The sequence below is a fragment of the Dasypus novemcinctus genome, chromosome 10 (genome assembly GCF_030445035.2).
Source record: "Dasypus novemcinctus isolate mDasNov1 chromosome 10, mDasNov1.1.hap2, whole genome shotgun sequence".
Lineage (NCBI taxonomy): Eukaryota > Metazoa > Chordata > Mammalia > Cingulata > Dasypodidae > Dasypus > Dasypus novemcinctus.
The window spans coordinates 17,658,268-17,682,379 of NC_080682.1; the positions used below are offsets into that span (position 1 = coordinate 17,658,268).

The 24,112-nt window shown below is 42.6% G+C and overlaps 1 pseudogene; it reads left to right on the plus strand.

Annotated features, from left to right (window-relative positions):
- The first annotated feature begins 20,346 nt into the window (after positions 1–20,346).
- LOC101416468 (olfactory receptor 5AN6-like) lies at positions 20,347–21,315 on the plus strand (annotated as a pseudogene).
- The last annotated feature ends 2,797 nt before the right edge of the window (positions 21,316–24,112 follow it).

The following is a 24,112-nucleotide window of genomic DNA, read 5'->3' on the forward strand; positions in this document are numbered from 1 at the left end:
CTTACTTTAGTTCAAACAGCATTTTAAAGTCATGTTATTTTATGTAGACATGGATATTCTGCTGATCCGCATTGAACCTTCCATATAAGGTCCTTTTCCAGTTGCATCATCAGTTGGTATTTGATAGTGGTCCCTCGTTGCCAGGGAGGCTCATCCCCGGGTGTCATGTCCCACGCTGGAGGGAGGCATTGCATTTACATGCTGAGTTTGGCTTCGAGACTGGCCACATTTGGGTAACATGAAGGCTGACAGGAGGAAATTCCCAGGCACAATGTTGCTCTAGGCCTTGTTCTTATTTTAGGTTTATCAGCTCACCAGCATAGTCATCAGCATCAGGGGCTCACTGTTGAACCCTCACTCCCTCCCGGTCCCCGCCGCTGTACCTGGGAGACTATCGCTGCTCCCCTAGGAACCACGACAGAGCACCACTGGCCAGGAACCCAGTACCCCCCCTGCTGGGTTTTTAGTTGTTGCCACTATGAGTATATCCAATCGTTACCATGCACCCTGGACATATGTTCTGTACAGCTCCCTGACAGCCATATATCACCTGTCATTGGTATCCCATACCAGTATCCCTCCATTGCCATTGTTGAAACACTCTGTGATCCAGAACTCCCCGAAATTTGAAGCCCAATATAATGTCATGGTCCCTTACTAGGGAATGGCATATAGCGATGGGTTTAAAGGATAGATAAAGAACTTGGATAAAGTTAGATAAAGAACTTAGATAAAGAATGTTGACTTGAAAAAATTCCACATCCTATCCTTTCCCCCCCCCCCCTAATTATTCAGCGTTTCTTCGTAGGAGTCCTAGACCACAGCAATGCATATATATAATATACAGCACTCCCATACATCCACCACAACACCTTTTTCCTTCCACAGCGATACTCTTACACCCTATTCACATCATATTTACTTAAGGTGATGTACAGAGTCTGAGATATTAGCTTTCTAACATGGTAATATCTGTGCTTACATTATGGTGCATACTTTAGGATACACAGTTCTTTACATTTTTAGTTCTCCTATGTTTTACATTATGGTTTACATTATCAGTCTGTCGTCTCCTATATGTTATGGTGTGTGACGGTTTGCTCGGTCGGTAGAGGTGGGGTCTGGCTGCGGACGAGGGGTCGGTCCAGCTCTGGACGAGGGGTCGGTTCCGCTTGGGACGAGGGGTCGGTCCCACTTGGGACGAGGGGTCGGTCCGGCAGCAGACGAGGGATCGGTCTCACAAGGGGTTGCGCGGTTCGGCTGACGGGGTCACCCGGCGAAGCCGGTGACGAAGGGGTCGCCCGGAGAAGCAGGCGACGAAGGGGTCACCCGGAGAAGCAGGCGACGAACTGGGGACAAGGGAGGCCAGGCCCTTGTCGGGGGCTCTCAGGACTGGAGGGCGCACGGCAGAAGAACTACCGCGGAGACAAGGTAAACACGCAAGTCCACTTTACTGAGGGAGAGGCAACAGTTTTATAGGGGCTGGGGAAGGCTGATTGGTCGAAGCCACGCCCTGTTCTGATTGGTTGCCGGCGAAAGGTCAGTGGGCGGTACTGGACGGGGGAGGGGTGGTGGTTAGGGATTGGCTGTCGCTGTTGCTGGGGGAAGGGGCAGGGTTTAGGGATTGGTGGCTGCTGTTGCTGGGGTGGAGGGCAGACTTGAGTTTCCCGCCCACGCCTGGCTGTTGCTGCTGTCGGGGGAAGGGAAAAGGGCGGGCTGGATTTTTCCGCCCACACCTGGCTGTTGCTGCTGTCGGGGGAGGGGAAAAGGGCAGACTGGAATTTTCTGCCCTGCGCCTTCGCAGGGAGAAGGAAGAAGGGTGCCGCCCCACAAGGCATCGGGTGGCGCCATCTGGGAGGAGGGGTGGCCGCGGAAGCATGGCTGCCGAGAAGGGGAGACCCGAGGGCACTCTGCGCCCATGCCGAGCTTCCTTCAGGGGTGGCGGTGGGCCCGACCAACCACCCTATTATGGGGGCAGCGGCTTGGCCTGCCACGGCTGCTCCCCCGCCAGGCCAGCAAACCACACTTCAGCCGAGGGGTGACCGCATTTCCCCCTTCTTTTCAAATAAGGACCAGGATGGCAGCAGCAACAAGTAGCCGAGGCCCAAGAGGCAGTAAGCAATGAGGGAAGTGGGGCTGAAGAGGGAGGTGAGTATGACGGGGATATAAATGTACAATTTAGGGGGCGGTATCTTGCCGTAGCAAGCAAGGTGGCCAATGTCCAATTCTCATTTATCTTGGTGGCTATAAGGTCCATGTACTGTTAAAAGTCCAGATGATAGCGCGTTACAGGTGGTTGATCTCTTCTTGGTGGTGAAGAGTGGCAGAGGCAGACTGTGTGATGGTCTGGAGGATCGCGGCGGTGAGGACAAGTTGCATCAGGGCACCAGCGATGGTGGTGGCGGCAGCGTCGGGAGTGGTGGAGACGTAGGCGAGGACAACAAGAAGGCCAAAGTCTTCATGGGCGCGAGAGAGGCCGATGTTAATGGGGCGGGCCGACATGGGGCGGCCCAATCTGCAACGCAGTGGGGGTTCAGGCAAAAAAAAGGAGGGGGGCAGGGGACGAGAAAGGACGCTTTGGATGGCTGAGAAGAGGAGTGAGGTCGAGACAGGAGGAAGCTCCGCAGAAGTATGGGGAGCTGTTAAAAGCAGAAACGTTATTGGATGCTAGAAAGCAGGCCGTGGGCGGGGGAAAGCAGGTTGCGGGCCGTTTCGCGGGGCTGGAGCTGCTTGAGAGCGATGGCGGCATGGGGGGCCGTGGTTACAATCTTCTGGGGTGTTAGTGGCTTAGACAGATGGCGGAAAATATTATCAAGAAAGCAAAGGTTATGAGGAAGAAATAGAGTATTAAAGGCTGTGGGGGAAGTGAGAAGATCATTTAGAGGATAGGGTTGAGAATGGTATGTTTAAGACAGAAGCTTTGTGGTTTGTAGGAGACTGCTTTATAAACGAAGGAGAATGAGGGCAGTAAATATAGTAACGATAGATAGGAAGATGACAGTGAGGAGGAGTCTTTGTTTAAGGTTCCAATCGTCCGGCGCAACAGTGGCTAGGCCGATAGTGAGGGGTGTTGCTAAATAGACAATGGCTGCAAAGACAAAATCATCTTCTGTTTCCTCAAAAATAACTTTTCTTTAAATACTTAGTAGCATGCAATATTAGAAACCGTTTCCTAAAAGCAAGTTGGTAGGGGAGCTTGGTTGCTGTTAATCTTTCCTGTTATAAAATTACCTTTTATTATTATTATCATCAATTCAGTTTTATATATATATATTTAAGAATGACCTTTTGGAATTAGCCATTTAATACCTTAATGTAAGCTATTGAAGATAAATTTTATCTTTACAGAACACATTCCCTTACATAAAGTTATCACAATACCTTTTACACTTGCCGCATGCAAATTAAATTTCAAGAGTTTATGAAAAATTAGCCATCTTACTTTAGGACAAAATACGTCTTTTTGCAAAACTTATTACATTTCCGTTAGCATTTTTACAAACTTTTAACCTTTTTAATATTCATATAAGTTTTACATTCTTTATATTATCCTGTGAAGAAAAATAAGTTATTCATTTTAATCTAGGCAAGAACAACTCTTTATGAAGACGTACAGTTAATTTTGTTAATTAAGACTTACAATTTTTTTTTTAATTGTAGATATCTTATTAACATTTAAACTTATGTATTAATATAATAAACTTAAGTATTAATATAAGCGCTTATTTAATTTTTGGCCATTTGAATAGAGCTCTTTTAAAGATTTCTAGTAATTTATATTTACCATCCGGAGGTATCACAATATACGTTGACATTGAACGAACAGACAGACAAACACAGAACAATTACAACACATTAACAGAAATATATAATTTATTTACAGTTGACTCATAATTCTTACTTTCTTGGTATAGCTGCTTTTAAATCTTTTTTTATATAGCATATCATAGATTATACCCTTCAAGATTTCTTGTGGACTTCATGTTGCCTGTAATAAGCCAGGAGGGAATCTTTTACCTTCCTGCTCCACAGCAAAAGTGACCCTATCTATAAGGCGAGTATAGGTGTCCGGGTCCCAAAGCTGACACATGGTAAGCCACGGATTAAAGGGGAGAAGAAGGTCCCAATATACTTGAAGCTGTTTGAAAGAGATCTTACACCGGTGAGTGTCTAGGAGACCGGTGAGGGCCCGAACTTGTGGGGCTTGCTTAGCAGATAGGATGTTACCCATTGCTAATGGCCTTTTGGAGCCGATAAGAAAAGGGGCCCTTACCTTGAGAGCACGGCGATGGGAGCCGAGGTGCACGGTGAGACGAGGGGTCAGAGCCGGTGGGGCTCTGACGGTGGTCGCGGGCCAAGAGAAGGCCCCGACGAGGGGAGGGCGGGACGACGAGCAGTGGAGCAAGGCAAAGGGGAGTAAGCACGGAGGGGAGGAGGCAGAGGTGAAGGCAGGGGTGGAGGTGCTCAGGCACGCGCTCCTGAGAGTTTTATTGGCGCCTCTTAATCATAGCGGGTCGGTATAAGCCCCCGACATGGAAGGAGAAAGCCATCCAGCGATTCTCCCAGACCGCCGTGGATCATATGAGGTCACCAAGGTTCAGGAGCAGCAATGCAGAGCGAAAAGATAGGGGTGAGAAGAGAGGAGGGTGTAGGGCTGTGGTAGGGTTACTTCAGACGTGCAAGCACGTGCTCCCGAGAAATCCAAGGCTCCTCTTAATCATAGCGGGTCGGTATAAGCCCCCGACATGGAAGGAGAAAGCCATCCAGCGATTCTCCCAGACCACCGTGATTCATATGAGGTAGCCAAGGCTCAGGTAGCAGCAATGTTGCACGAGAGAAGTCCCAAGGTGAGAAGAGAGGAGGGGGTAGGGCTGCCAGGTTATGGAGTGAGGCTGTGGTGGGGTTGCCTTGCCCCACGTTGTGCTGTGGTGGGGTTGCTTTGCCCCACGTTGGGCGCCAGCTGCGATGGTTTGCTCGGTCGGTAGAGGTGGGGTCTGGCTGCGGACGAGGGGTCGGTCCAGCTCTGGACGAGGGGTCGGTTCCGCTTGGGACGAGGGGTCGGTCCCACTTGGGACGAGGGGTCGGTCCGGCAGCAGACGAGGGATCAGTCTCACAAGGGGTTGCGCGGTTCGGCTGACGGGGTCGCCCCGCGAAGCCGGCGACGAAGGGGTCACCCGGAGAAGCAGGCGACGAAGGGGTCGCCCAGAGAAGCAGGCGACGAACTGGGGACAAGGGAGGCCAGGCCCTTGTCGGGGGCTCTCAGGACTGGAGGGCGCACGGCAGAAGAACTACCGCGGAGACAAGGTAAACACGCAAGTCCACTTTACTGAGGGAGAGGCAACAGTTTTATAGGGGCTGGGGAAGGCTGATTGGTCGAAGCCATGCCCTGTTCTGATTGGTTGCCGGCGAAAGGTCAGTGGGCGGAACTGGACGGGGGAGGGGTGGTGGTTAGGGATTGGCTGTCGCTGTTGCTGGGGGAAGGGGCAGGGTTTAGGGATTGGTGGCTGCTGTTGCTGGGGTGGAGGGCAGACTTGAGTTTCCCGCCCACGCCTGGCTGTTGCTGCTGTCGGGGGAAGGGAAAAGGGTGGGCTGGATTTTTCCGCCCACACCTGGCTGTTGCTGCTGTTGGGGGAGGGGAAAAGGGCGGGCTGGATTTTTCTGCCCACACCTGGCTGTTGCTGCTGTCGGGGGAGGGGAAAAGGGCAGACTGGAATTTTCTGCCCTGCGCCTTCGCAGGGAGAAGGAAGAAGGGTGCCGCCCCACAAGGCATCGGGTGGCGCCATCTGGGAGGAGGGGCGGCCGCGGAAGCATGGCTGCCGAGAAGGGGAGACCCGAGGGCACTCTGCGCCCATGCCGAGCTTCCTTCAGGGGTGGCGGTGGGCCCGACCAACCACCCTATTATGGGGGCAGCGGCTTGGCCTGCCACGGCTGCTCCCCCGCCAGGCCAGCAAACCACACTTCAGCCGAGGGGTGACCGCAATGGTGTAATATTACATGTTTTATATCCATCCTTGTGTACTCTCAAGAAACTCCTCACCTGTCATTGGTATCCCATACCAGTATCCCTCCATTGCCATTGTTGAAACACTCTGTGGTCCAGAACTCCCCGAAATTTGAAGCCCAATATAATGTCATGGTCCCTTACTAGGGAATGGCATATAGCGATGGGTTTAAAGGATAGATAAAGAACTTGGATAAAGTTAGATAAAGAACTTAGATAAAGAATGTTGACTTGAAAAAATTCCACATCCTATCCTTTCCCCCCCCCCCTAATTATTCAGCATTTCTTCACAGGAGTCCTAGACCACAGCAATGCATATATATAATATACAGCACTCCCATACATCCACCACAAAACCTTTTTCCTTCCACAGCGATACTCTTACACCCTTTTCACATCATATTTACTTAAGGTGATGTACAGAGTCTGAGATATTAGCTTTCTAACAAGGTAATATCTGTGCTTACATTATGGTGCATACTTTAGGATACACAGTTCTTTACATTTTTAGTTATCCTATGTTTTACATTATGGTTTACATTATCAGTCTGTCATCTCCTATATGTTATGGTGTAATATTACATGTTTTATATCCATCCTTGTGTACTCTCAAAAAACTCCTCTCTTGCCCCCCTTTTACTTTGGTTCCACACATTTGACGTCCATTTTCCCTTCCACCTTGGTGCCCACAGTGACAGGCAACCTTCGTTTCCTGAGGAACCACTTCCAGAAATAGATGGAATAGTGTACAGGGCCTAACTTGCTCAACTGCCCCAATGCCCTGGGAGCCACCCTTTCTCTCGAGGGATACAGTTCCCTCTATTTGGTGGCATTAGTCCTCCCCAGGATGTGGGTCCACCCCCACTCTCACTACTTGGGATTTTACCCCATGGTGTCACCCACTCTGGCAGAATGAGCATTTAGGCATTCCCCAGGAGCCCGTCCTGCATCAGACCCTCCCCTCCGAGCATTCTAAACAGGTAACCCTCTTTATTATATTTTGATATGATTTTCTCGGCATTTTACTCTCCACCACCTCCTGACCCTCTCCTGTGTTCGTATGCTCCCCCTCCCTCCCCCCACTTTTGGGCAACGTTACCCAACCATCCCTCCCCAGCCACCCTCAAACCCGTAAAGCCCCAACCAAAGGCAACCCCTTGCCCCCATTTTATCTCTTCTTTGTGTTCATACTTAACACCATCTCGTCTTAAATTCCCCCCCTGCAGACATCGGCTCATATCCTTCCTCCACCCTCCGATTTCCTGTAAGCCTATCGTTCAGTCTCTTGCTATCTAGGGCAGCTTGGTTATTTCATATCATTGAGGTCATGTAGTATTTGTCCTTCAATGTCTGGGTTGCTTCACTCAACATAAGGTTCTCAAGATTCATCCATGTTATCACATGTGTTTGTAGTGTGTTTGTTCTTACAGCCGAGTAGTATTCCATTGTGTGTATATACCACATTTTATTGATCCACTCATCTGTTGATGGGCATTTGGGTTGATTCCAACTTTTGGCAATAGTGAACAATGCTGCTATGAACATTGGTGTACATATATCGGTTTGTGTCCTTGTTTTCAGTTCTGCTGGGTATATACCCAGCAGTGGTATTGCTGGGTCATATGGCAAATCTATGGCTAGTTTTTTGAGAAACCGCCATACTGTCCTCCAGAATGGTTGGATCCTTCTGCATTCCCACCAGCAGTGGATGAGTGTTCCCCTTCCTTCACATCCTCTCCAGCACTTGTATTCTTCTGTTTTATTCATAGCTGCCAATCTTATGGGTGTAAGATGGTATCTCAGTGTAGTCTTGATTTGCATTTCCGTGATAGCTAAAGATTTGGAACATTTTTTCATGTGCTTTCTTGCCATTTGTATTTCTTCTTCGGAGAAGTGTCTGTTTAAGTCTTTTTCCCATTTTTTAAATGGGTTGTTTATCTTTTTATTTTCAAGATATAGGAGTTCTTTATATATGCAAGTTATAAGTTTCTTATCAGATATATGATTGCCAAATATTTTCTCCCACTGTGTGGGCTCCCTTTTTACTTTCTTGACAAACTCCTTTGAGGTGCAGAAGGCTTTAATTTTGAGGAAGTCCCATTTATCTATTAGTTCTTTTGCTGCTCGTGCTTTTGGTGAGATATTCATAAATCCATTTCCTATTACAAGGTCCTGTAGATGTTTCCCTACACTGCTTTCTAAGGTTTTTATGGTCTTGGCTCTTATATTTAGGTCTTTGATCCATCTTGAGTTGATCTTTGTATAAGGTGTGAGATGGTAATCCTCTTTCATTTTTCTACATATGGCTATCCAGTTCTCCAGACACCATTTGTTGAATAGGCCACTGTCTCCCAATTGAGAGGGTTTGGTGGCTTTATCGAATATTATATGGCTATATATGTGAGGTTCTATATCAGAGCTTTCAATTTGATTCCATTGGTCTGTGTGTCTCTCCTTATGCCAATACCATGCTGTTTTCACTACTGTAGCTTTGTAGTATGTTTTGAAGTCAGGTAGTGTGATTCCTCCAATTTCGTTTTTCTTTTTCAGTATGTCTTTGGCTATTCAGGGTCTCTTTCCTTTCCAAATAAATTTCATAGTTAGTTTTTCTAGTTCCTTAAAGAAGGCTGCGTTGATTTTTATTGGGATTGCATTGAATGTGTAGATCAATTTTGGTAGGATAGACATCTTAATAATGTTCAGTCTTCCTATCCATGAACAAGGAATAGTCTTCCATTTATTTAGGTCTTCTTTGATTTCCTTGAACAATCTTGTATAATTCTCGTTGTATAAGTTCTTTACCTCTTTAGTTAAATTTATTCCTAAGTATTTGATTTTTTTATTTACTATTGTGAATGGTATTTGTTTCTTGATTTCCTCCTGATCTGGCTCACTATTGGTGTACAGAAATGCTACTGATTTTTGCGCATTGATCTTATAACCTGTGACTTTACTAAACTCATTTATGTGTTCTAGAATCTTCGTTGTAGATCTCTCAGGGTTTTCTATGTATAGGATCATGTCATCTGCAAATAATGAAATTTTGACTTCTTCCTTTCCAATTTGAATGCCTTTTATTTCTGGTTCTTGCCTCAGTGCTCGTGCAAGTACTTCTAAGACAATGTTAAATAGGAGCGGAGACAGTGGGCATCCTTGTCTTGTTCCTGAGTTTAGAGGGAAGGAGTCTAGGATTTCTCCATTGTAAACAATATTGGCTTTAGGTTTTTCATATATACTCTTTATCATGTTCAAAAAATTCCCTTGTATTCCAATCTTTTGGAGTGTTTTTATCAAGAAAGGGTGCTGTATTTTGTCAAATGCTTTTTCTGCATCAATAGATATAATCATGTGATTTTTTTCCTTCAATCTGTTTATATGGTGTATTACGTTGATTGATTTTCTTATGTTGAACCATCCTTGCATACCTGGGATGAATCCCACTTGGTCGTGGTGTATAATACGTTTAATGTATTGTTGAATACGATTAGCAAGTATTTTGTTAAGTATTTTTGCGTCTAGGTTCATCAGAGAAATTGGTCTGTAATTTTCCTTTCTTGTGATGTCTTTGTTTGGCTTTGGTACTAGGGTAATGTTGGCATCATAGAAGGAGTTGGGTAATGTTCTTTCCGTTTCGATGTTTTGGAATAGTTTCAGCAGGATTGGTGTCAGTTCTTTCCGGAATGTTTTGTAGAATTCACCTGTGAAGCCATCTGGCCCTGGGCTCTTCTTAGTTGGGAGATTTTTGATAACTGATTCTATCTCTCTGCTTGTGATTGGTTTGTTAAGATCATCAATTTCTTCTTTCGTCAATATGGGCTGCTTATGTGTTTCTAGGAATTTGTCCATTTCCTCTAGATTGTCATTTTTGTTGGAATATAGTTTTTCAAAATATCCTCTTATGATAGTCTTTATTTCTGTTGGGTCAGTGGTGATATCGCCTTTCTCATTTCTTATTTTGTGTATTTGCATCTTCTCTCTTTTTTTCTTTGTTAGTGTTGCTAAAGGTTTGTCAATTTTGTTAATCTTCTCAAAAAACCAGCTCTTGGTCTTGTTTATCTGTTCAAGTGCTTTCTTATTTTCTATTTCATTTAGTTCTGCTCTTATCTTTGTTATTTCCTTCCTTCTTCTTCCTGTTGGGTTACTTTGTTGTTGTTTTTCTAATTCCTTCAAATGTGCAGTTAGTTCTTCGATTTTTGCTCTTTCTTCTTTTTTGATATATGAATTTATGGCTATAAACTTCCCTCTCAGTACTGCTTTTGCTGCATCCCATAAATTTTGGTATGTTGTGTTATCATTATCATTTGTTTCAAGGTAGTCATTGATTTCTTTTGAGATTTCCTCTTTGACCCACTGTTTTTCTAAGAGTGTGCTGTTTAATTTCCAAATCGTGGTGTGAAATCTGGGCTTCTGTCCCTTGCAAATCTCCAGCTTGACTCCACTGTGGTCAGAGATAATGTTTTGTATGATTTCAATCTTTCTGAATTCGTTCAGCCTTTCTTTGTGGCCTAGCATATGATCTATCTTGGAGAATGATCCATGTGCGCTTGAGAAAAATGTATATCCTGCTGTGTTTGGGTGTAGCGATCTATATATGTCTATTAGATCGAGCTCCTCTAATATACTATTCAGATGTTTTGTTTCTTTGGTGATTCTCTTTTGAGATGTTCTGTCCAGAGTTGATAGTGTTGTATTAAAATCCCCCACTATAATTGTAGATGTATCTATTCTTTCACTTAGTTTTTCCAGCGTTTGCCTGACGTATTTAGAGGCACCCTTGTTAGGGGCATAGATATTTATGATTGTTCGATCTTCTTGACAGATTTTCCCTTTCACTAAAATGTAGTATCCTTCTTTGTCTCTCACAATTGTTTCACATTTAAAGTCTATTTTGTCTGATATTAATATAGCTACTCCTGCCTTTTTTTGGTTATTGTTAGCTTGTATGATTGTTTTCCAGCCATTCACTTTCAATCTCCATGTGTCTCTGGGTCTAAGATGTGTCTCTTGAAGACAGCATATGGATGGGTTATATTTCCTTATCCAATGTCCCAGTCTGAATCTTTTGATAGGTGAGTTTAATCCGTTGACATTCAGTGTTATTACTATCAAGGAATTATTTGTGTTAGCCATATTTTGATTGGATTTGTGTTTGTCATATTTTGTTTGTATATTTTTTTGGTCTTTTTTGTTGTTGTTGTTGGTCTTATACTCTCCTCCAACTTTGCGTTTCCTGTTTTTTCCTTTCTTCCTGCAGAACTCCCTTTAGAATTTCTTGAAGGGGAGGTTTCTTGTTGGTATACTCTTTCAGTTTCTGTTTGTCTGTGAATATTTTGAACTCTCCATCATGTTTGAATGCTAGTTTAGCTGGATAGAGTATTCTTGGTTGGAAGTTTTTTTCCTTTAGTACCTTGACTATATCATACCACTGTCTTCTTGCCTCCATGGTTTCAGAAGAGAAATCAGCACTTAATCTAATTGAGCTTCCCTTGTATGTGATGGTTTTCTTTTCTCTTGCTGCTTTTAGGATTTTCTCTTTGTCTTGAGCCTTGGATAATTTGATAAGTATATGTCTTGGGGTGGGCCTGTTGGGGTTTATGACTTGTGGAGTGCGCTGTGCTTCTTGGATATGTACATCTGTCTCTTTCAGTAGATTTGGGAAGTTTTCAGCCATTATTTCCTGCAACATTCCTTCTGACCCCTTTCCCTTCTCTTCACCTTCTGGAATGCCTATAATACGTATGTTTGAGCGTTTTGCATTGTCATTCAGGTCCCTAAATCCTAATTGGATTTTTTCTATCTTCTTATTGACCCCTTCTACTATCTGTTTGATTTCTGAGGTACTGTCTTCCACATCACTAATTCTCTGCTCTGTCTCTTCTAGTCTGCTGATATTTGCTGCAAGTGTATTTTTGATTTCTTGAACTGTGGTGTTCATTCCCATCATATTTGTTATGTTTTTGCGTATGTCTGCAATTTCCCCTCCAAGTGATGTCTTCATGTTGTTAACCTCTTTCATTACTGCATCAAATTTGTCGGTGATGAATGTTCTGAGTTCTTTCATTGCTTGTGCCAAGTTTTGCTCCCCTTCGTGATTATTGGTTTGTTGATTGGATTCAGTCATGTTTTCCTGATTATTGGTTTGGTTTGTAGATTTTTGTTGCTTTCTGGTCATCTCTTTATTTTGACGAATTTAATCAGTTCCTTAGCTTCTTTGTCTGCTTTTGGAGGTTAATTAGTTGTTATTTTTGCATAGGTGTTATATCTTCTCTTTGTCACTTTTTTCTTCTTACTCAAGTTACTTGTTGTTGGTTAAGTTCACTTTAGAAGAAAGTATTAGTGTTGGGAAAAGGCAATTGTGTCAGCAAGGGCAAAGTGTAAAGTGGTATTGGTAATGTATGTTAACAAAGCAAGAATATGAGATCTGGGAGGATGGAGGTTAGATTCATGTAGATTGTATAGAGTTATAGCTGTAGGTAGAGTATCTTTTATGAAGTAGATGACTGAATATAGGCGGAATATGGTATGAACTACAAAGCTATTGTTTTCATGAGAGAAGGAAAAAGAAAAGAAAGGTAATAGTTTCAAGAGTGGATAACAGACAGAAAACAGAACAAAGGTATTAGAAATTAAGAGTTAGACACTTTGTGGATCAAAGAATGGGAGGTGGGGGGTGGAATATAGGAGAGACAGTAGATGATAGTGGTTATCAAGATGCAGGGGAAGAGGGATAATGTAGGTAGCCTAAATCAGTTCACACAGAAATGAGGCAGTGGAGGATGGGAAAACCCAGCAAATGTGAGGTGTTCCCTGTAGCACGTATTGTGTACTTGAATTAAAATAAAATAAGTGGAAAATGAGGGACAAGAGGGAAAGAGAGAACCGAAAAAAAAAACCACTAATTATAATAAAGAAAAAAAGAAAGACAAGAAGAAAGGAAGAAAGAAAAAGAGGATAGGCAAGCGGTGGGGAACAGATGGGGGGAGAGAGATACAGGTATACACGTGTCACAATTGCAACACTATCTAAAACAACAACCAAAAAAACCCCTAAATATCTGTATAAAAAAAAAAAAGGACTTTGGGGGAGACGCTAGGAGAAAAGACTAGGGGATAATGCAATATTAGCAATCAGGGCGTCAAAAAGAGTAAAAAATAAGATAAAGTGAAAATAAAAACAAAACAATATGAACCATTAAAGATAAAACTCAAACGTTGAGGTCCAGGGCACTCAAGGACCCCAGGTAGACCCCAGAGCGTGATGGATTCAGGGGTGGAAAGTCTGAGACACTGAAGACTCAAGAGGTGTGAGTCTGGGGTGTGGACCGCCAGAGTTCAGGGGACGCAGACCTGGCAAGCTCAAATCTGGTCCACAGAAAGCTTAGGAGCCCCGCAGTGCAACACAGCCCTCAGGGATCCCCGTAGCTGGGTACCAGCCCTGTGGGGGAAGCCAGATCCGCGAATTTTATATTGAATTTCTGATCCCTGAAATTCACCTAACTCCTCAGGGTATCAGCCTTTGGACAGCTCCCTCCCTGTGCTCCCTCGCAACGGCCACTTGAGGGCGCCTCTACACCACGGCCAGTTCAATGACCCAGATCCCAAGCCCCGCCGGGTGGGGTGGGCTTCAGCTGGAAACGCCGAAAACAGACTCTAAGATCCGAAATCCCAAACTTTGCAAAATATCCTCCAATCAGCTTCCAGACATGTCCTCCTCCCTCACTGCACCCTACAACAGTCTCCCAATTGTGTCCCCTTATTGTCCAAAATCCAATTCCGTTGCAGATCGGTAGCCGGACCTGTGGGGATGGGGCTCCAGGCGGAAGCACTGCCCCCCCTGTCCGGCGACCAAAAATGTCCCCCGCTTCACAAGAAAACACCATCTGTCTCCCCAAATCAATCTGCAAAGAAGTCTTGTCCCAACAATCCCTCGCCAGCCAGCCCAGTATCCGCGAATTTCTCAGCACCGCAAAGCCTCTAGTAAAAGGAAAAAAAAAAACAAAAACCCTGGCCGCCGCGGCTCCGGAGCTTCAGGAGCACCCGCTACCGCGGCTCCGCCCACCCAAGGAGGGAACTTCCCGAGCTCAGCTGGGACCTCCTTTTATATATTATAGATGTATCCTCTCTGTTACCTTCCCACCGAATTGACGTCCAGACACCTTCCAACCAGCAAAAATCCCCGAAACAGCGCGGTCTCAAAGAACCTTCAACGCTGCCCAGCCGCCCCCTGCAGAGACACTACCAGGCAAGCTCACGCAGCCACCATCTTCGGGAAATAACTCGGGAGTTCTTTAGACTGAGTGGGAACAGCATTAGTCAGGGGATTAAAGAGACATAAAGTAATTAAGACCTGTAATGAAGGTAACCATATGGGTAATGATAAAAATGCTATTATATTGTAGTTTTTAGTGTGAAACCCCACTTTTTCCTTTTTATAAGTGCTAAAATTCAAATACATAAAAATTAATGAGAAATCTCTGGGTTTGCGACATTCAATGTACAAATATATGACTTGCAACATATAGAAAAAACGTGGGGTAATGCAGGGATTTAGCAAATGTGTATGTGTATGTTAACGAATTTAAGTTGGTATCAAATCAAATATGACTGGTATGTGTTTAGAATGTTAAATTTTGACATCACGGTAAACACAAAGAAAACATATGAAAAATACATTCAGAAAGAAATGAGAAGGGCCTCAGAAAATTACTGACCAATTTCTCTTATGAATACAGACGCAAAAATCCTCAACAGAATACTTGCGAATAGAATTCAACAGCATGTTAAAAGAATTATACGCCGTGATGAAGTGGAACTTCTCCCAGGTATGCAAGGTTGGTACAAAATAAGAAAATCAATTAATATAGTACACAACATTAAAAGAACAAAGGAAAAAAACCCTGCCAAAATATCAGTTGACAAAATCTTTCTGTATATAGCACTGCTTCTTGATAAAAAAAACACTTAAAAGTCTAGGAATAGATAGAAACTAACTCAACATGAGTATGACAGGGTACAAGATCAACATTCAAAAATCAGTAGTTTTCCTATACACTAGTAATGAACACTCAGAAGAAGAAATCTAGGTAAAATTCCATTTATAATAGCAACTAAAATAACCAAATATCTAGGAAAAAACCCAACCAAGTATTTAAAGGACTTGTACACAAAAACTAAGAAATGTTGTTAAAAGAAACAAAAAAAAAGACCTAAATAAATGAAAGGACATTGCATAATTATGGATTGGAAGATTAAATCTTGTTACAATGTCATTTCTACTCAAAGCTATTTACAGATTCATTAGAATCCCAGTGAAAATTACAACAACCTTTTTTGCAAAAATGTAAAAGGCCCTGGTTAGCCAAAGCCATTTTGAAGAAGAATGAAGTAGGATTCACATTTCTCAATCTTAAAATGTATTACAAAGTCATGGTAATCAAAATCACATGGTATTGACAAATAGACCAATATATTGACTACTGGAATTGAACTGAGAGTTCACAAATCAACCCTCACCTTTACAATTAATTTATTTTTGACACAGATGCCAAGTCTGCTCAATTAGAAAAAAAATAGTCTTTTTAAGACATGGTGCTAGGAAAGCTGAATCTCCATCTGCAAAAGAATGAAGGTGGAGGCTTTTCTCATAACATATACACAAATCAACTCAAAATGGACCAGACATGTTAATATAAGAAATAACATTATAAAACATAGGGAAGCATCTTTAGGAACTGTGGTAAGCAATGGCGTCTTTGACTACACCCAAAGCACAAATAACAAAAGAAAGAATAGATAAATATGATCTCATCAAAGTTAAATCTTTTGAACCTCAAAGGACTTCATCATGAATGCAAAATGACAACCTATGCAATGGGGGAATATAGTTGGAAATCAACTCTCCAATAAGGATTTAATGATAATATGTGAAGAAATTCTGCAACTCAACAAAACAACAAACAACCCTCTCTGCTGTTGGTGTCTCCAAACTGATTTGTTGGTTTTGCTGTTTCTTTGGGTTATGTCTGAAAGTTGTTCCACAGACCCCCTCATTTTTGGACTTATCCCCTTCATTTTAAATTCTTTTTCCTGTCAGATTCCTTCTTTGAGGCTTGAGACCATAACAGCCTACTTGTCTGAAAGAAGGGAATGGCTAAAGGGATGTGGGGAAGAAATATTTAAAAGATACCTAGTATTTCAAAAATGTTAGCCCATTTCAAAAACTTAAGGGAAACTTTTAAGAAAGAGGATTGAATGGGGGGTAAAACAGGAAACTAATGACTTGTTAGAAGCACAAACAGACCTCATTCTCTAATGAATTGCAACTGGATGTTTGGCCTTCTTCATAGTCTTACCTCTTTTATTTTTTTATTTTTTAAAGATTTATTTATTTATTTATTTCTCTGCCCTTCCCTCCCCCCACCCATGTTGTCTGTTCCCTGTGTCTATTTCCTGCGTCTTCTCTGTCCGCTTCTGTTGTTGTCAGTGACACTAGAATCTGTGTTTCTTTTCGTTGTGTCATCATGTTGTGTCAGCTCTCCATGTGTGTGGCAGCATTCCTGGACAAGCTGCACTTTCTTTCATGCTGGGCAAATGTCCTTATAGGGCGCACTCCTTGCGCATGAGGCTCCCCTACGCAGGGGACACCCCTACTCAGGGGACACCCCTGTGTGGCAGGGCACTCCTTGCGCGCATCAGCACTGATTGCACGCATCAACACTGCACATGGGCCAGCTCCACACAGGGTCGAGGAGGCCCGGGGTTTGAACCACGGATCTCCCATGTGGTAGACGGACGCTCTAACCACTGGGACAGGTCCACTGCCAGTCTTACCTCTTTTATACAGTCTCTGATGCTTCCTGGGTGATCCAGAGTTCCAGTGAAAGTTCTTGAGGATGAAAGGAAAACATCTTAGTCCCCATTATTGTCTTGGCATTACAAAACAAGAATTGCTTCTCTTTTTGTACACCAGTTAGAAAAGCTAGTGAGGTAGAATGGAGGGGCATGGAAGGATTCCTTCTTGTTTTCTCTTTTGGGGACATGGAATCTTATTTAATTTCAAAATTTCCTACACTGTCAATTCTTGCTCTTTTAATTCTTTTTTATGTCCTTCTTCACATGCTGTTTCTGTCTTTCCTCCCCTACTCATATGTCTTTAAACTCAAACACCTGGAGCCCAGGGAGAGAAGAAGGCAGACATTTATATTTTTCCTCCCTACTCCAAGCATCAGTTAGTTCTCTCTGAACATGATCCACTAGATGGAGTCCAATCTACAAGTAATAGATTAGTCTAACAGTAGAGAGTGGGGATGCCATCCTCTGCAGAGTGTCTAACTTAGAATTGCTGGGGGTGTCCTTATTTTGGTATCTTTCCCAGGCGGAAGTCTCTCAGAGTGCTCCCCTGCTGTCATGATATAATTTATTTTATAGATAACAAGATTGGAAATGATATCTATTTTGGCCCCATAATTTGTCCTTTGGGAACAAAGAGGCAGGGTGGAAGGAAGAATCCCTGTTATCAAAATCTCTCAGAAACTTAACACCCTGAAGGAGATCTTAGAGGCAAAGCAAGGGACCAATTAACAGGATTGGTCTCTTCCCTATCACCCAGGAGGAAACTATATACAATCTGCATGGTTTTAATGCATTTTTTCTTTGTCATGGACTCTGTTCTCAAGCCTCTCTTTGATGCGATTTGAAAGAATTGTAAGTATTTAAGCCTGTCTTTTTCTATAGCTGGGTTATTTCTGAAGGAGTTTGGGTGGCTCAAACACATCGAACAATAGTCGGTGTGTTCATCTCAATGTACTTATGGAACAGGATTCTCCCAGAAATCAGATGTTGAAGTATTTCCTGGCTGTTTCAGAATACCTGGGTATACCACAAAGGAAAATATTTTGGGCCACAGGAGAGGAGAGCTTTCTTGAACTCATAGGTGAGTCACTTTGGGGCTCTGCTGTAAGGAATATGAAAGGCCGAGGACAAAGTTAGATTTTCACAGATTTACAAATAACTCAGTATCATTGCCCTTGGATGGATGGATCCCTTCCAGTTTGAATCTTTTAACCTGAACAAAAACCCGTTGAAAGAAGGTCTAAGTATGTAGTCTGTGTGAGTACATTTTAGCAAAAAGTGGGGGGTTGGAAAATCTCTGATTCATTTAATTAGTTTAAAGATAAATGGGAGAATAAAGATTCAGAAGATACACTGGAGATTATTAGTTAAAGGACTATTCAAACTTATTTGTTTTATTAAAAGAGTCATACTTGAAGAGTCCACAGGTGACACTTTGTGTGTGAGGTGAGGAAATCTAGGTTGAGTGAACCCAATGCAGTCTTCAATCGTACGGTAAGTTCTAGCAGAGGCAAAGAACCCACCAGACAAGAATAAATGTAATACTTTGTCTTCTGAGAGTAATACTATCCTCATGGTTTCTAGAAGACAAAGATCCTCAGAGTTTGTATCTTTTATATTCTATATATATAGGCACTTTTCAAAATCACTAAACCTATGAGAGCTAGACATACAATATCAGAAAATGCTGCTGATGAAAAGTCTTAAAGAGCAGTAGGAGGTAGAATATATTATGCCAAGAATGGTTCGAAAAAAAACTGAAGGAAATGTGTCAAAGTAAATTGTATCCTGAAATATAAATTTTATCCAAAAAAATTAAGAAAGAAAAATAAAGAAAGGAAGTATCAGAGTCACTGATATTAACTAAGAGGCAACTGAGAGTATGGCTTTGATTAGAAATGATAGAATTTTTTGGGTGGCTGAGAAATTCAATTTGCCAATAACAAGATGTCTCAAAGATTAACAATAGTATCACTTGTGTAACATGGTTCTTTGCATTAGGTAGGGTTTATTGTGGTAGTTTGACCTCGAGGCATCTGTGGTCAAAGTTTTAGAAAAGGTACCATCTAAAGGCTTAGCTTTCCAAAACATTTTAATGCTACCTTATTTCTTCTTAATAGACTAATTTCTCCTCCAGTAGTCTCAGTTTTCCTTGCAAACAGTCCCTGTTGCAGCTTTTCTATTCTTTACCGCTAAGAATATCTTTCTGAAGTGATATGGTGATTGCAGTATTGATAGACTGCGCAACTACTTGTCATTGCTCTGTCTCCAAGACATCTGCTTTTGACCCCTTTAAACACCTCCAAGGTACATTTGACTGCCATTTTGTAACTTTCAAGATTTCCATTTTTATTCTAATTTGGCTGACCTGAATAAAAATGTTTTTTCCTTTGGGGGATGTTATAATGACTGCCTAGAGAGAATGACAGTTATATCCTCTTGAAGGGAGCATGCAATGCCTGACGCAAAATATTTTGTGTGTTTGTTACATTTGGTGGGAATACTTCATAATTTGCCTTCCCTGGCTGGACACCAATGTGAGGGAGAGAAAAGAACTCTCTTAGATCCTGTCCCAGTTTCCCAATCCCCATGCTTATTTCCTAATCATCCTGTCCTTTCATAAGTCAAAATCACAGTCCCCGTAAAAGAAGTCTTTAACCTGAAAATCATAAATAGACTTTTGGTGACAGATGTCCAATAATGATATCTGCCTTCTGTGCACAAAGGATTAAGAGATTCCATCAGATAGTTGAAGGAATCATTGATAAAGAAGATCAAGATCTCTATACTACATAATCTGCACAAGTAATGGAGGAAGCCTTATGAATCTTTCATCCTTTTCTTATTTCCCTTCCCAGAAACCTTCCTAGAGTCATCAATGTTGGTTGGCACATCCATGTCCAAGCTGCTGCTCCTTGGTTTGTGACTATTCCCACCATCCTCCTAGTTTATTCTTAGATCTCTCTAGGTCTTAAAGCAGAAAAGCCATTACAAATCATCAACACTTCCAGATTATAGACTTACTGACTATTAGTTCTCAAGGAAATTTTAAAGAGATCAATTCCACCCTACGCAATTCACTCATGAGTCCCAGTATGATTCAAGGGCTTCTCAAAGCCTAATAGCAGAGCCATCACTGCTTGAGCAGAATCTTTCTGTTTCATCATATAGAGTGATGGCAGTGTATTCATAATTTGAACTTTATGCAGGTCTCACAGAATCAAGCATAGAAAAAAATGGAATTAAGTACTTTTAGTAGATAATGTACTTATGATGCCCATTTTATGTCAGTTGTCCCCAAAGAAAGAATGATCATATATATCCAAGAGGATTTTTCAGATAAAGTTGATCAATGTAGACAAAAGGTGCAGATTAATAAAAATTGCTAATTTAAGGTAGGACAATTAGCCAGCTGCATGAATGGAAAACATAAAAAGTTCTTCTTTCTTTTTTGGGAGGAATAATGTATTTCCTTCTCTCTTCTTTCTTCAGCAGATGTCACTGAATAGATCCATGGAATGGAATGGGAACCACACCACTGTGATCATGTTTGTTCTCCTGGGACTCTCAGATGAAAAAGAGCTTCAACTCATCCTCTTTCCACTCTTTCAAGGTGTCTACCTTGTGACTCTGATCTGGAACCTGGGTCTTATTATCTGAATTAAGATGAACTCCCAAATGCACACACCCATGTACTTCTTTCTCAGTTTCCTGTCATTTATAGACATCTGCTATTCTTCTTCCATTAGCCCAAAGATGCTTTCAGATTTCTTAAAAGACAAAAAACAGATTTCCTTCCTTGCCTGTGCCACTCAGTATTTTGTTCTGGCTTGGATGGGTCTGGCTGAGTGCTGCCTTTTGGCCACCATGGCCTATGACCGGTATGTTGCTATTTGTAATCCACTGATGTACTCAGTCATAATGGTCCCCAGCCTCTGTGGAAAATTGGTTGCTTGGGCCTATTTGAGTGGTTTCCTTTGTAGCTTAGCTCAAACAGTCTCTTGCTTTCACCTCAACTACTGCAGGCCAAATATCATTCAACATTTCTTCTGTGACATGCCTCAGATTGTTCCTTTGTCTTGCTCCAACCCCTTCTTCAGCCAAATAATTCTTCTTTTGGTAGCTATTTTTGTTTTGTTTGGTTCTTTACTCCTTATCCTCTTATCCTATGGCTTCATTGCAGCTTCCATCCTGAAAATTCCCTCAGTCAAAGGCAGGTCCAAAGCCTTCAATACTTGTGCTTCCCACTTAGCAGCTGTGACACTCTTCTATGGCACAGGCCTCTCTGTGTATGTGCGTCCCAGATCTAGTCATGCCATGGAGCAGGACAAGGTACTGTCAGTATTCTATGTCATTCTTATCCCCATGTTAAACCCTCTGATCTATAGTCTGAGGAACAAGGAGATCAAGGATGCCCTCAAGGACCACTATCAACTACCAACTGATGATGCAACTGGAAAATGACCTTATACGGAAGGTTCAATGCGGATCGGCAGAATATCCATGTCTACATAAATACCATGACTTTAAAATGCTGTTTGACCTAAAGTAAGGGGGAAATGGAAAGGAGAAATGAGTTTATATGGCTACGAGTTTCTAAAAAAGAGTCTGGAGGCTGGCAGAAGGATTGCCCTCATGCACAACTGAGCAGAGTCTGAGAGACAGATAAAGCAGATACAACCCCCAGATATTGGTTCCTGTGAGGGCTAAAGAGACCCATGGGAGTTATGGTCATGGCCAATGGGGTTAACTACCAGGGCAGATGGCCCCTCTTTGGAAATGGTGTTTATGTGTGATGAATCTGGACTCAGATGGGATCTCCCTTCATAAGACTTTCATGCTAATGTGCTGGAGGTGCAGTTAATGTTGGGGTTTAAGATATATTTAGGGGATTTGAATCTCTGGACTGACAATGTGATAGCCAGGTCCTGAGCCTCAACAGACTCCAGCACCTACAATCTGATCTATTGGACTTACCACACTCAGCTAAGATGGAGTTGAAGAAGGACAACCACCACACCATGGAGCCTAGAGTGATTACAACTGAAAATGGGAGGATTGCATCCAGCATCCATGTGGAATCTGAGCCTCCTCTTGACATAGACGTGCAATGGACACAACCAATCCAATGTCCACATAGAAGAGGTGGCATTGGATTGGGAAAAGTGGACATGGTGGACGATGGGTATGGGGAAAGGCAGGAAGAGATGAGAGGTGGAGGCATCTTTGGGACATGGAGCTGCCCTGGATGGTGCTTCAGAGGTAATCACCGGACATTGTAAATCCTCACAGGGCCCACTGGATGGAATGGAGGAGAGTATGGGCCATGATGTGGACCATTGACTATGAGGTGCAGAGGTACCCAAAGATGTACTTACCAAATCCAATGGATGTGTCATGATGATGGGAACGAGTGTTGTTGGGGGGGGCGGGAAAGGGGGAGTGGGGGGTGGGGCTGAATGGGACCTCACATATATATTTTTAATGTAATATTATTACAAATTCAATAAAAAAAAAAAGGATGCCCTCAAGAGGATAATAAAAAGGGTAACAGGTTTACCTTAGTAAGAATATTTGAGTGGGTTTTTCAAAAGTATGTTTTTATTTATTTTTAAAATATACTTGGATTATGTAAAAAACATAAGGGAATCTCATATACCTCATTCTTCACAGCTCCCATCCTTCCCCACATCAACAACTTCTTTCATTTGTGTAGAACATTCACTGCAACTGATGAACACATTTTGAAACATTGCCACCAATCATGGATTATATTTACATTGTAGTTTAAACTCTCTACCACTCAGTTCTGTAGGTTTTGGCTGTGTATATAATGACCCATTCTGCCATTGCAATGTCAGTCAGGAAAATTCTGAGTCCTGAAATTGCCCCTGTATTGCACCTCTTTTTCCCTCTCCCTGACTTCAGCATTTCCAGTGGTCATTGTCTCCAAATCAAGGACATAATTTCTTCCGTTAATAGAATCCCAATAAGTCTACAGTAGATGACCATTAAGTCCACTCTAGTCCATATTTTATTCCCCAATTCTGAAGATTCTGGGATGGTATTGCACATTCCATCTCCAATTGAGAGGTGGATTCTGTCCCATACAGTTGAGAGATGAGATCTCCTGCTTGCAATTTTAGACTCACTTGGTTCTTCGTTTGGTGGTTTTCCATCTTCACCTCCTTATTAGCTGTCTTGGGTGAGTCCAATGAGCTGGAGATTAGGTGTTACAACTCTGCTGAGGCTCAGGGTCCAGCTGGCACTTGGACTGCCCAGAGATTCAAGACTCTTAGATGTACACCTACCAACTCCAGCACCAACTCTAGGTTCAAAGAAAGGGGACAGAAGTGACATGTGTAGAGAAGTCATATCTGAGTCCAACTCTGTCACAACAGGGAGCATAGACTTCAAAGTAGTGCCCACTGGTGAGGCACCAACCATCAGAGCTATCTGCTATGACTGAAGGACCTAGGTGTCTCCAGAGCCCCCAGGAGCCCCACTATTTGGGGATAGTATATGCTTTGGCTGTCTATGAGATCCTGTTGAGACATGCCTAAATGTTACTTCTGGGAAGACCTCCCAACTCATTTTGAAGTCTCTTAGCCATATAAACTCATTTATCTTTACCTTTCCCCATTTTTATTCAAGGTCTTTTTCCAATTGCATTGTTCATTACTGTTTGGTAGTAATCCCTCAGTGCCAGGGAGGCTCATCCCTGGGAGTCAAGTCCCATGGTAGGGTAAGGTAATGCATTTATACAGAGTTTGGCTCAGAGAGCAGCCACATTTGAGTAACAGCGAGGCTCCCAGGAGGCAACTCTTAGGCACCTTCCAACACCAGGCTGTGTTGCAACTTCAAGGTCAAAGGCTCATAAGTGTAATTGTAAATATAATGGGCCCATCAATGGACACTACTCATTGCCCCTGTACTTGGGTGGTTGTTAATGTTACATTAGGGAATGTGGCAGATCTTCCCAGGATGGGTATTCAATATTGTTTTAATTATTATATGAATCTCTACCCATTTAAGTGGATTTTAATATTCCTATAAGTATGACAGAGATAAAAGTGTATATGTGACTTTTGTAAGTTACAAGAATAGCTAGGCAGTGAGAAGTGAACACCTGGCTTCCTTGATTCCTTGTGCGATCATGTCATCAGCTAGGAATCTGACTGAGGTAGTCACCCTGTTGTTGAATACAGTTTAAAAAGACAGTTTCCATGATTAGAACAGGGAAATCTTAAAATATGACAAG